The sequence below is a fragment of the Oreochromis niloticus genome, linkage group LG17 (genome assembly GCF_001858045.2).
Source record: "Oreochromis niloticus isolate F11D_XX linkage group LG17, O_niloticus_UMD_NMBU, whole genome shotgun sequence".
In the NCBI taxonomy this organism is placed as follows: Eukaryota; Metazoa; Chordata; class Actinopteri; order Cichliformes; family Cichlidae; genus Oreochromis; species Oreochromis niloticus.
This window is the reverse complement of record NC_031981.2, coordinates 22,342,665-22,355,472: the sequence shown is the minus strand read 5'-3', so window position 1 is coordinate 22,355,472 and position 12,808 is coordinate 22,342,665.

The following is a 12,808-nucleotide window of genomic DNA, read 5'->3' as shown; positions in this document are numbered from 1 at the left end:
AATATATAGTGCCAGCTTTAGACACATTGACTCATTCAATAATTTATTAACATTTTAACCTTTTAATATTTTAACATTTTCAACCCACAGTTTCTTCTTTGCAACTCGACTCAGCTCCAGCTCCACCTTTTTAGGCATTTTCATAAAAGATAAAAGAACAACCTCACTAATTGCTTTGAAATGTGAAACTAACGCTGAAGTACTTTAACCTGCATTCTTTTTGATGTCCACCAGGGGGCGACTGTAACGAATTGTTTTATAGTTTATGAGAAAATGAGCCTCGTGCTCGGTTAATCAGTTTATGTTCCTATTGTAGAAATGATGGTCCTGTTACAGTCAGATGAGACCAGGAAAGAGAGGATTTAAGGCGGGGCTAGTAACGTTGTTGTGTGAGTCTGCAATGCGGTTTGGTTTCTGCTCCTCATTCCTTATGTTCGCATTTCAGAAACCAAGATAGTGAAAGTGATGACCTTGAGGCTTCAAATGCTCACTAACATCATCATGTTTTAGAAAAAGAAAAATGCTCACAATATTTTATTTAATTTAATGCTCGTTTGTTTTCAGATTCTAATGTCAACTTGTTTTCCCTCTTAGATTTCATGTCCCTGAACACGATTTCTCATGTCTGATGAAGATTTTTCAGCTGCTGGGATGAGACTGTGTAATTCAGGCAGGCAGTGTGTATGACGAGCGTTTCCAAAATCCAACGAGACAGAATCCAGCACCACGGACAGCTCCACCTCTCCAAATATCCTCAAACTATTTTCCTCTTTTTTTGTATTCAGTCCTCTAAAAAAATATATGTTGTGTAGTTTCAGCAGCAGGCTCAGTCCTGATGGAGGCAGCAGGAGTGAAAGCCCAGCAGACGGAGGCAGCAGTGGCCAGGAAGAAGTGGGATCAGCTGGCCGGAGAGCTGGAATCAGTCCCAGTTAGACTGAGAGGACAAAAAAATCACTTCAGAGACAAAAAGGAGAACACAGAGAATAATCAGACACATAATGAATCCAGAAACATTGTTACAAATGAAGATATTTTTCTTAGCAGTGGCATTAAATGACAGTAAAACATAAACAGAACCTCATTTGTTTGTTTTTGACATTTAAAGGTTCAGGGGTTTTTTTGTTTTGTTTTTTGTTTATTCTGGGATGTTAGGGCTGTTCTAAAAAACTGACAGCAGAATCAAATTTCTACAAGAATAATTCAGAATGTTTGTTTCCTGTCTGACTGATAGGAAGCACAGAAACCAGGTAAGTGTGTTAGGGGTCTCCAACATGGGATACTCATAATCACCGGAGTGTGTTGGTAATTAGGTGAGTCTGCAGGTATTCGCAGATGGAGATCCCTAATTAATGGGAAATGCTGGAACAACAGGCTGTGCGAGACTTCTGGTAATGTGAGGGTGTCGTCACAACTGCTGTGAAGGGAAAATACCTCAGTCACATGATCAGCCGCCAGGTGAAAAGAATTATGGCACAAATCTCATTTTACTGCCATGTGCTGTTTCTCCTCTGATTGACTACAAGCATTAGTAAAAGCATTAGTACCACCATGTTAATAGTACCTGAGTTTGATACTAATGATTATGATCAGTTTTTACTGAGAACACACTATAAATGTGATGATGTGTCTAGTACGTTAATGTCTCTCTTACTGCTCTCTACACTGATGTAAGTATATTCAAATGAACGATTCTGGTGCAGCCGAGCAGCAACTAGAAAGTGCAGTTCCCTCAATGTCCACTTGAGGGTGCTCTGGGAGGTGTGGCCTCTATGAGTGACAGGTGGATGGGAACACAGACGACCGGTGGAGACCAAAACATAAATGTTGACAAATACTCAGAAACAGTGGGTGATGTTGCAGTGGAAATGTCCATCTTTTGTATACAGTCTGTGGTTTGAGCAAGCAGATATGTATAAGGCTTCCTGTCCTGTCCACCAGTGACTGCTCAATAAAGCTCCTTCTTCAGTCTGATTTAAGCTTGACTCTGAGTATGAAAGCTCCAGCGTGTTTCAACATGAAAGATCAAAAATGAAAAGCTGAACAGTGTGAATCAGGCAGAGAGGGAGCAAGCATGAAGGGAATGTACAGCATGTCCTCTACTGTGGATGAAGGTTATTCTGTGTGGGCGACTGAACTATATTTGTGGTTTGTCACTGTAACTGTCTGACAGCTGGCTGAGGTTCTTCAGCACGGTGGCTCCAAACAAATTCCTGAAAACTAAATTTAAGAAGCTGTGAGCAGCAGGAGCGCTCATGTGGATGATTAACGCTCAGAAACATCATTATTTCTGGAACACACGGGCAGGATGTAAGCTGGCACATGTCCACCATACAGGGAACTGAATGTGTGCTTGGTCATGCACGGCAGCCAATCTGCACACATGGCAGACGCTTGGATCCATATGTTACGCTCACCTTTGACCTCTGACTTCTAACAGCCAGATTATAACCTGGCCGTCCTTCACTGAGGCTCACGTCTTTGCAATAACAATTAGTTTTAAAAGAGATATTCTACATATATTCCTAGTTTTACACACAAACAGGACAACATGCTGCTTAGTTGCACTGTGGGAAATGTAGGCCTTGGTTTTAAAGATCTGAGCCAGTCTCCAGAAAGAAACAGACTCCAACACATCTGCACATATCTGGAACTCAAATATAATTCTTTCACTGAGCGGAAGAGTCACAACATCAGAGCAGAACAGGTTCTAAATCACAGGATTGTTTTCCAGTGATTGATCCATTTTCTGACATCATCTTTTCTTGTTCATTTTATCCTGTGGTGTGTTTGGTTTGCATTTCTCCATGTTTTTGTCACAACAGTGCACATCTTTGTTTGCTGTTGTTCTTCCCAGATTTCATTTTCTCATTGTTTTCTGTTGAGTTGCATCTCCTTGCAGATGGAGTGAACCTGTGTCTCCTGTGGTTTTTGGGTCTGTCTCTTCCTGGCCGTCTGTGGTAGTATTAACCTTTATTCCTACCCGCTGCTTTTGGTTTGCAGATTTCAGGTAAACTGTCCTGTAAAGTCTGTTTTGGAGGTAAACAGCGGTAACCCGATGAGAAGATTTCCTAGCTTGACTTCATGCTCCACAAGATTAATGCCGCTGGACAGCACATGCTCACAAGGTTTGTTGTGAAAGAAAGCATGAACCATGTGAAAACTTGATGGGGAGAATAAGTGAGGCGCAGAGCCTGAAAAAGCTGACATAGTGCTGAATGCACATATTCACACATTGACGTGGGCACACAGATGCACCTCGGATGACTTCATCGACGTGCTTCTTTATCTGCTGTCAGACGATCCGTGCATGCTGCTGCTGCACAAAGACAGCCTGCTGCTGCTGCTATAAGCGGCGTTGTGTCAGATTACAGCTGCAGCTGAAACCAAAGACGTATGCCGCACCTAAAATCCCGTCTCAGAGTGAGTGGAAACTTTAATGTGCACTTGAAGTTTGGAAAGCACTCTTCCTCAGCTCCTCCATCTGCCGCTCAGCCAATCAGCAGCAGACGTTTGCAGTTACTAAGCTCCTGTGGGGCCCGGTGTCGCCTGCTGGGAGGCCATGATTTTAAGGATGGACGAGGATTAGCTTTTTAATTTGCACAGGATAATTATTTGAACACAACCTCATCAGTCAAACAGTGACAGCACAAAGACTGCGGCACTTCATTAAACAGCACACAAGTCAGAGTGAAATACTTCCAGTGGAAGCACTGTGAGTAACTTTAGGCAAGGTAAGAATTTTAACAAAAAAAGAGTGTCCTCAAGATGATTTAACATTATAAGACGGGAGATTAGGGTTACTATAATACAAAGTTTAAACACCCTCCTCCCAAAGGGACGATGTAGCTCAGACTGCATGCACTCTAAGTAAATTAGTGAGCACAGTTTAACGACTGTGTGATGATAAGTAACAGAATAAATGTGAGCTGTCTCTCCACTGAGGACTGAGAACTCCACAGTTCTTGTTTTAGGATTTTTAAAGTTATTTGTCTCCCAGAATTTATGGATTTGAACATATGTAAGCACTTTGTCTGTGTCATTGTGCCCTTTTTTGCATGAAGTAGCTTACATGTGACATTTTTATTTGTATAATGTCAGATGAAATGTTAGGAACACCTGGACACTGAAAGTTAGCCAGAGTTTGCTTCAAACAGGAGAGTGATCTGTTTTACCTCTTCACTATCACTTACACTCTTTGATGTGTACTAATTCAAATCTCAATACTTTCTGTTCACTTGTGTTGTGGAGCTGAATCATATTTGGGGACTACTGGCTTATCTAAGTCGGTCTGACATTCAGAGAAGACATTGCCCATGCCGGTTATAAATCTGTACTTCTTTCTTTTTAAAATAACATTATTTAAAATAAAAAACAGAATTAGTCAGATTCCTTTGTTTTAGAATCGCATCAATATGAAAAAATATTTACAATATAATACTTTAATGCCTTCTTCTGCTGTGCTTTGCTGTTAGGAACCAGTGAACCAATGTTTCTAGCAGTGGTGTGCAATGACTTTTACAGAAAAAAAATGTTTTCATTGTCAAACTTCATGTTTTTTAAATTATGCGTTAGCAAGTTAGTTAGTTAGTTAGTTAGCAAGATTAAAGTTAACTGTTAAGATGCTAAATCTCTGAAGCTTGTTTAAGTTGCTAATGCTAGATGGGTTTCCACACAAAGTGCTGATAGTAACTAACCTTGGACCTTGGAAAGCAGAGCCATCAGTTTACGTGTAAGATGAGAGGTTTAGCCAAAATGTGCAAAGCACCAGGAAAAAAAAACTGCTGACCTCTCAGTTTATCCAGCTTGTTAAAGGAAGACACAAACCCTGTAAACAGGAGAAACGTACAGTTTCCTACGAGTAAGAAACAAGTTAAGCATTCAGTGACACAAGTGGCCACAAGATGGCAGTAATGTAAAGGATGGTTACAAACAGGCGAGGAGCTGTATAACAGTGCTGTCCGATACAAAAGGAGCGAGATCCCTTTACTTTGGTACATTTTGATTTATGGATATTTTTATATTTGACAGGGCAAGCACTGCTGTCCTTGCTTGTCCTAACAGAACGTCATTGGTTTCTAGTTGCAAAGTTGGGGGAAAAAACCTGAACCCTATATTCAGGAGAACAGAAATTAAAATTACAGCGTGTAAAATGAAGTGAACTCTATTCTCTGGGTTTTTCTGAAACATTTAAATGCTTACCTTCTCAAAATCGAAATTCACAGTGGCACATAGTGTAACGCACAGAGCAAATTCTAACTCCAGTAAAATCAAACACATCAAGAAAGCAGAAAGAGAAAGTTTCTTTTATTTCATTTTTCTTACATGTAAATCATCTAAAGCTAAACCACATTTCCATCACAATGTGAGGCCTGCATTAACACCATAGTGCAGTAATGCTGAGTGGAAGTGGCTGAGCGGCACTCTTGTGCGCTCTGGTCTTCCTCCAATAAGCAGCAGAGAAGAGATGGAGGAGGGGTGGGGGCAGCCTCTGCTTCGTGCAGGCCGGCGCTACATCCCCCGTGGCAACGCGCAGCCCTGTCATCTCCCGCGTCGCGCTCGTGCCCGAGTCAGGGGCAACATACTCATTAAGCCTTCCTCTTTTCCACAGAGCTCTTCATCGCTCTCTCCATCCTCCGCCTCTCCTCTACACTGCAGCCATCACTTCATCCTACATCCCACTTATCTCTTCACTCTCAGCTCAGTGTACCATCAGGGAAACCTCAGGAGACAGTGAGAGAGAGGGGAAGGTGAAGATGGTCGAAAAATCCAATGTAATCATGCTATATATTAATCTAATAATAAACACACCGGTTAGTGACAATGAGGTGAACCTCAGGAGAAAAGATGGAGAATTATGGAGGAAAATCTGTGTGATAGTAGAATAAATGAGGAAACCCTGGAGCTCAATTTGACTTCTTTCACTTCCACACTTCTGAATTTATGTGAATATGTGTGTTCCACAGCTGAAAAACCAAAAGCAGTTCCTCTAATGTCCAGCAGGGGCTCCAGCACTGATTCAGTCCCACAGACATCATGTTAAAACTTTACAGCAGAAAGAAACATGTTTTCAGCCTGATTCTCAAAACCCTGTGCATGAAGTACATTTGAAACCCTAACCTTAACAAAACTACATCATTTGATGGCCTGAACATAAAACCAGCCTCAGGAGAGGCAAAGGCATCAGCTGTGGATGGACCTAAAAGAAGATAAAGACATGTGATGTATGCTTTGAGGAGGCCGAGCTGAAGATGTTCAGATGTTCGTTGGGAGTGGGTAGCATGGACAGGAGTCCATCAGAGGGACAGCTCAGAGTCAGAGAGGCTGAGATGGTTTGCATGTTGTCAGAGGAGGGAGAGAGGATGATGAAGATGGGGCTGTCATGCAGGAAGAAAAGAGGAAGGCCTCAGATGAGGTTTGAGGAGATAAGTACATGCAGAGGGCTGGTGTGACAGAGGAGGATGCTGGAATATGAGGAGATGGAGGCAGATGATCTACTTTGGTGCCCAGTAAATAAGGGAAAAGGGGGAGGAGGTGGCCATTAACATCAATAATTTCATGTCCTGATTACTTTCTGTTTTTGTTTTTTGAGCTCATCCTTGTGTTTCTCATGTCTCTGCTATTTCAACATCCTGTCCTGTTTGTCCCACCTGTGTCTTCTTCTTTAATCAGCTCCTGGTTTTGGTCTTCTTCTCCCTTCCTCAAGCTCCTGTGTCTGACTCTTCCTCTGCCTGCACATGACAAAGACTTTCTCTTTAAAAATGATTACATTTGGATGGAAACCCAGCTATCTGAACGATGTGTGTGCTGGACCTGTGCCTGTGTGTGGTGTATATATTCTGAATTAAACAGGATGTCCAAACTGGATTCCTTGTGACCTTTTCAGACAACATTTTAAAGTCACAGCCACTTCTGTGTCAGGATCAAGCACACTGTAGGTTGAAGGAGGTGACTGGATCTCAGAAAACAGAACATTTTTATTGTAGTATATCCAGTAACCGTGCAGAATTTGAATTTGTTCACACAGGGATGAGAGAGTGGTGAGTGTGTGAAACAGCAGCTGCAGCATTACTTATCAATGCCCCCCCCCCATTCATAAACACGCGAGATGCTTATATAACGCTAATGCAGAGCCCCTTCTTTCCCAGTGCTATTTATAAGGCCCACAGCTCGCATGGAAAAGAGCGCGGCCAATTCATGCTGTGCCCTTCAAGACCAACACGCGCCCCCCCGGGGGCTGCCGGGCCCGACTTCAGGGAGCTATTATTAGAATCACGTCATGGGAGAGCCTGCGAGGAGAGGGGGAGGCGAACTGACAGATGGGGGAGGGGGAGATAACGGCGGAGCTGCTGCTGATGGAGCGAATGTAAAGGCTGGGAAAACCCTGAAGTCCATGTTTAACCACACGACAACATTAAACAGATCTGTGAGAGCGCCACTAGATACATATAAAAATACATCTGACCTCTGATATTTACATACATTTAGAAAGTATTTAGCAGCTATTTCAGTCTGCTGTGCTGAGATAAAAATGAAATCATCATGTGGAATATGACTGCTCTTTCTCTATGCTTTTGTATAGTTATGGTTACCCTCATTTTCATTTGTTAGAGATAATCAGCCTCATCACTTCTATCTTTTTTTCTATTTTCTATGTCATAGTATTAATAGAAAATACAGTTTTTGACTATAAGAACTGGACACAGTTATTACATTTGTTAATGTTTTTGTGGCTCACATGAACTGTCAGCCTGCTTTCATGGAAAAATAGGAAATAATCACAAAAAATAAAATACATGCTAAAATACAAAGACACAGTCTGTCCTGTTTAACACGACTTTGAAACTGATGTATTTCAGTAGGAATGTTTTGTATTGCCTTCAGTCCATAAACATTAATTATTTAAAAATTGTAAAATCTAAAATTAAGCAGTTAAAAGTTATGACTCTTTCCCAGGCTACACTGAGACTGTTAAAGTTCTGCAGATGGTACATCCCATGCAGAGACTTGGACTTCCATGATAGCTCCTCTTCCTCATCACCATCTGTCTTCGGCTGCTGAGCTAGTCTCAGAGCAGCTCATTAGACAATTTCAGGCTTTGTTCATACTGGTGTCTTACTTCTTACTTTAAAATTGGGGCGAAAGTAGCTCACTGTGGTAACAAGCATGAATTCAATTCAGGTTTATTATATAGGACCAAATCACAACAGCTGCACACAAGTGCTTTATATTGCAAGGTAGAAACCCTACAATAACACAGAGAAAACAGAAAAAGCTGTGAGCAAGCACTCTGGTGACAGTGGAAAAGAAAAACTCCCTTTTAACAGGAAGAAACCTCCAGCAGAACCAGGCTCGGGGAGGGACGGCCATCTGCCGCAACCGGTTGGGGTGAGGGGAGGAAGTCAGGACAAAAGCGATGCTGTGGAAGAGAGCCAGAGATTAATAATAGCTAACGATTAAATTCAGAGAAGTGTATAAACACATAGTGAGTGAAGAAGAAACACCCAGTGCATCATGGGAATCCCCAAGCAGCCTACACCTATTGCAGCATAACTAAGGGAGGATTCAGGGTCACCTGCCTAAATATATGGTTTATCAAAAAGGAAAGTTTGAAGCCTAATATTTAAATTAGAGATAGTGTCTGTCTCCTTAATCCAAACTGGGAGCTTGTCCCACAAAAGAGTAGCTGGAAAAGTAAAGGCTCTGCCTCCCATTCTACTTTTAAATACTCTCGGAACCACAAGTACTTACAGCAGTTACATTACAGCGGGTATAACAGCTAAATAACACACTGGGTAAGAATAATCTGTTCTGGGTTGTCCTCACTGAAAGAGTTTTACATTTTGTAAATGTGTTATTATATTACTATGTTCCCTGTTGATACTGCAGACACACTGCACACTCTAGATCAGGGCATGGATGTAAATATGAGCCGTTATTTAACATCTCTATGGCTCCAGGGAGCCATGAGACATGCTGTCAGTGTAATTATAGAAAACACCAGCTGACCACATCAGTGTCTAAACTGCTCTTTCATCACTGACATAAATAAGCATCATCAATGAGCTCAAGCACTCAAGATGTCAGCGAGCCGAGTGACACGCTGACGTCTGAGGAGACTGAGAGGATGAAGGAGAGACGTCCTGCCAGGTCTGACAGCTGATTGGTGTCTTCAGATAACTTCAAACAACCCCACAGGAGGAGGGGCGGGGAAAAGGCGCTTGCCATTGTATTCTCTGCGGTGGTGTCCAAAAGACCAAGAAGTTGGATCCCAACAGCACAAATCATTTTCCCTATGGCATCAGCCTCATGCCAGTTATTGCTCCACCGCTTAGAGGTCCAAATGAACAAACTCTGGCTCTGCAGATCAGAGACACCCACATATGCAGCTTTTGATGGGCAACAGTTTAGCGTTGAATCACATTGAATGACATCACTCTGGTTGGTTCGACACATATTTTTCTGATGTCAGGTGTGTAGTGAGATTTGGCCAACACAACAATTGCCACTGATGGAGTCAAAGAGTCAAAAGTAGATATTAGTAGATATTAGGCCTGAATGTGTCTGCTGACCTGGGAGAATAAGGGAATAAGTTTGGTTCCACGTTCCATGAGGCGTTACAGACTGAATTTAGAGATGCTTTTCAAGGTACAGCCTGCAGCTTAAGTAGAACATCATGAAAACATTCTCATTCTGTGCTTTGAAAATTACTGAGAGATTGAAAATATGTCAGCATTTTGAACCATTTACAGCTGCAGACGGAGCAAACGTGCTGGATTTTTAGGAGCATCACTCGTAATGCTGCAGCAGAAAAACCCACATGTTGATCCACATGTAGTGACACAGGAGGAGCGTGGCAGGACACCAGCAACGTAGGAAACATGAAGTGAAGGAAGACCTGTCTTCCTGTTTAACACGGTTTGCATTGGCGTGGACGGCGTGGTCAGGTCACCGTGTTGCGGCATGGGTTAACGAAAGGAAGGTGTGAATTAAACAGAGGAACATCACAGAGAAACACATAAAAACTAGTTTAATAAAAGCATTTCACAGAGCTACAGATGACCGAATGTGCAGTTTACACAAATCGAAGGAATGCTTTCCTTCATGAACACATGATGCTAGCATATGTGTCACTGAAACATCAGGAGAGGAAGTACGTGATGCATTCACTTACTCTGCCACTGCTAGCACTTTCTGTTACATCTCAATAATACAGGGTAATAACATGGAAACACAGTAGTATTATATAGAAATGTATGTAACTCTATAACAAAGTGAAACTGATGGTAACAATGTGAAAACACACCCTTGTTTCCGATCATTGTCCTGAAGCAAACCTTGAGTGCTCTTGAGCTTCAGGGCATGAACCGATGGCCGGACGACCTCCCTCAGGATCTCCTGTCAGAGAGCAGGATTCAAGTCGTCCAGATTGTGAAACACTGAGGCAGTCGCAGACCATTATACCACCATGTTTAATCTTCTTTTTTTTTAACCTTTTAAAATTGAATTTTGTATTGAATTTTTTACTCAGGGTTTCTTTATCTAAAGTTAAAATTTATCTGATAATCTGAAATATTTAAATGTGGCAAATATCAGGAAGGGAACAATACCTTTCTCCACATTTAATGACCAAGGGATGGACCAGACCACACTTCTGCACATTTGATGGCAAATCCCATTCAGAGTGTACTGTCTAAGCCACAGGTGTCGAACTCCAGGCCTCGAGGGCCGGTGTCCTGCAGGTTTTAGATGTGTCCTTGATCCAACACAGCTGATTTAAATGGATAAATTACCTTCTCAACATGTCTTGAAGTACTCCAGAGGCCTGGTAATGAACTAATCATTTGATTCAGGTGTGTTGACCCAGGGTGAGATCTAAAACCTGCAGGACACCGGCCCTCGAGGCCTGGATTTTGACACCCTAGTCTAAGCTACTTTCCACCCCGACTTCACCCCACCTCCTTATATATATATATATATATATATATATATATATATATGTGTGTGTGTGTGTGTGTGTGTGTTTGTGTGTGTGTGTGTGTGTGTGTGTGTGAGTCTGTGAATGGTACATCATTGTTCTGCTGTGTTTGGGTTACACCATGATGGAAAAAGCAGACATCCTTTGACTCCAGTGGTTTTTAGCCAGACTCCAGCGGTTTCTGCAGCAGTTAATCGTGATGATTTCTTCCGGTTTAGTGAAGACTGACGTTTTTACTTTGGTCTGGTTAGAAAGGAAAGAACAAGTATTTGCTTTGCTTCCAATCTTTTTTCCAGGAAGTACACCCTCACATTAATCCCCCAACCCCTTGGCTCTGGCCTCAGCTTTAGCCTTTACTCCACTTCATTAGTTTGATTCTCGATCCACCTGGAGCCCACTGACAGTACAGTCTGGATGTTCCACCACAGAAAATAGATCAGAAAACATCACATCATCAGTTAGGGCTTTTAAAGAGCTGACCTTTTCCATTTAACCATTTTGTGCATTGTGTTTGAGTGCAGCAAGGCAAGTGCACAGCAGTGTTTAATGGGACCCTGGCAGTGTTCCTCCTGAAAATGCAGCTGCCCAGCTCACATCTCTTTGGAAAATGGCATGTCAGCCCCCCACACAGTTGGACAACACACAGCAATCACAACATTGCTGGATCCTGCAGGAGCCACTGTCCATGTTAACGAGTCAGCAGTTATATCCACATGAGCTGTATGCATGTCAGCATGTCAGCAAGTCAGCGGGGAGATCCTGCTGTTATCTGTCAGACGTTTCAGATGGCTTCATGTGTGCAGTGAAAGTGACTGGGACATTAGCTGTAGCTTCAAGGCTGGAAGCATAGGGAGGCTTCACCCAATCAGACAGAGGCTGTCTCACAGGGCTCAGGTTGTACACAATATCTAACAGCACTTCTCTCATGAAGAAAACTGTGCTGGAAATCCTGCAGCATCTGTCCATACACCCTTCAGTCTACACCCATAAAGATCAAGTCAAAACATGTTGTTAGAAATCTGACTAAAAACCAAAAATCTGACTTTCTTTGATTGCACTGTGGTCCGGCACGTCCTGTTTGATGTTTTTACTTAGTGAGCCAACCTGAGTGAACTGATTGGACATGAATTCCTCCTCCCTCACTACGGCTGTCAGTTTGAGGACTTCAGGCAGAAGACAAAAGGTCAGAGAAATTCTTTAGACACCTGCAGCTACTGCACTACCAAACAAAGCTCACATAAGATGATGCACTTCACTCATGCAGGCCACTTTAAGCTGTGAGCGAGTGTGTGTGTGTGTGCAGAAGCACTCTGTCATGACTCTGATGCTATTTTTGACGCTTTGATGATACTTGTTTTAATGTCTTTGTTTTGAACCTGCATCACTGTCCTGTCTTGTTTTCAGCTCTGGATTGCTGAATCTTTTTTCTGCACAATAAATTTAGCTTCGTGTAAGAAGGTGCCTGATTTTTTATGACCTGAAGCAATCAGTGAAGAAAAATACTGGAGAGGTTTTGGGTGTCTGACGAGTTCCAAGGACCTCAAACCCACAGAACATCTTTAGAGGGTCCTGAATGGACCTCATGGCATTTTCAGTTCAATTTTATTTATATAGCAATAAATCACAACAACAGACACCTCCAGATGCTTTATACTGTAAGAGTCTACAATAAGACTGCAGTATTAGCAGTATGGTAGTTCACTGATACTTACAACCTAAGAAAGTCTTCTAAAAAGTACAAAAATAAGGTCTGAAGTGTTTTTATTGTGAAGTAAAGACCCCTAAAATCTTCTAAAAACATCCTTGTGGCTTACTGAGACTGAATTGATGGGA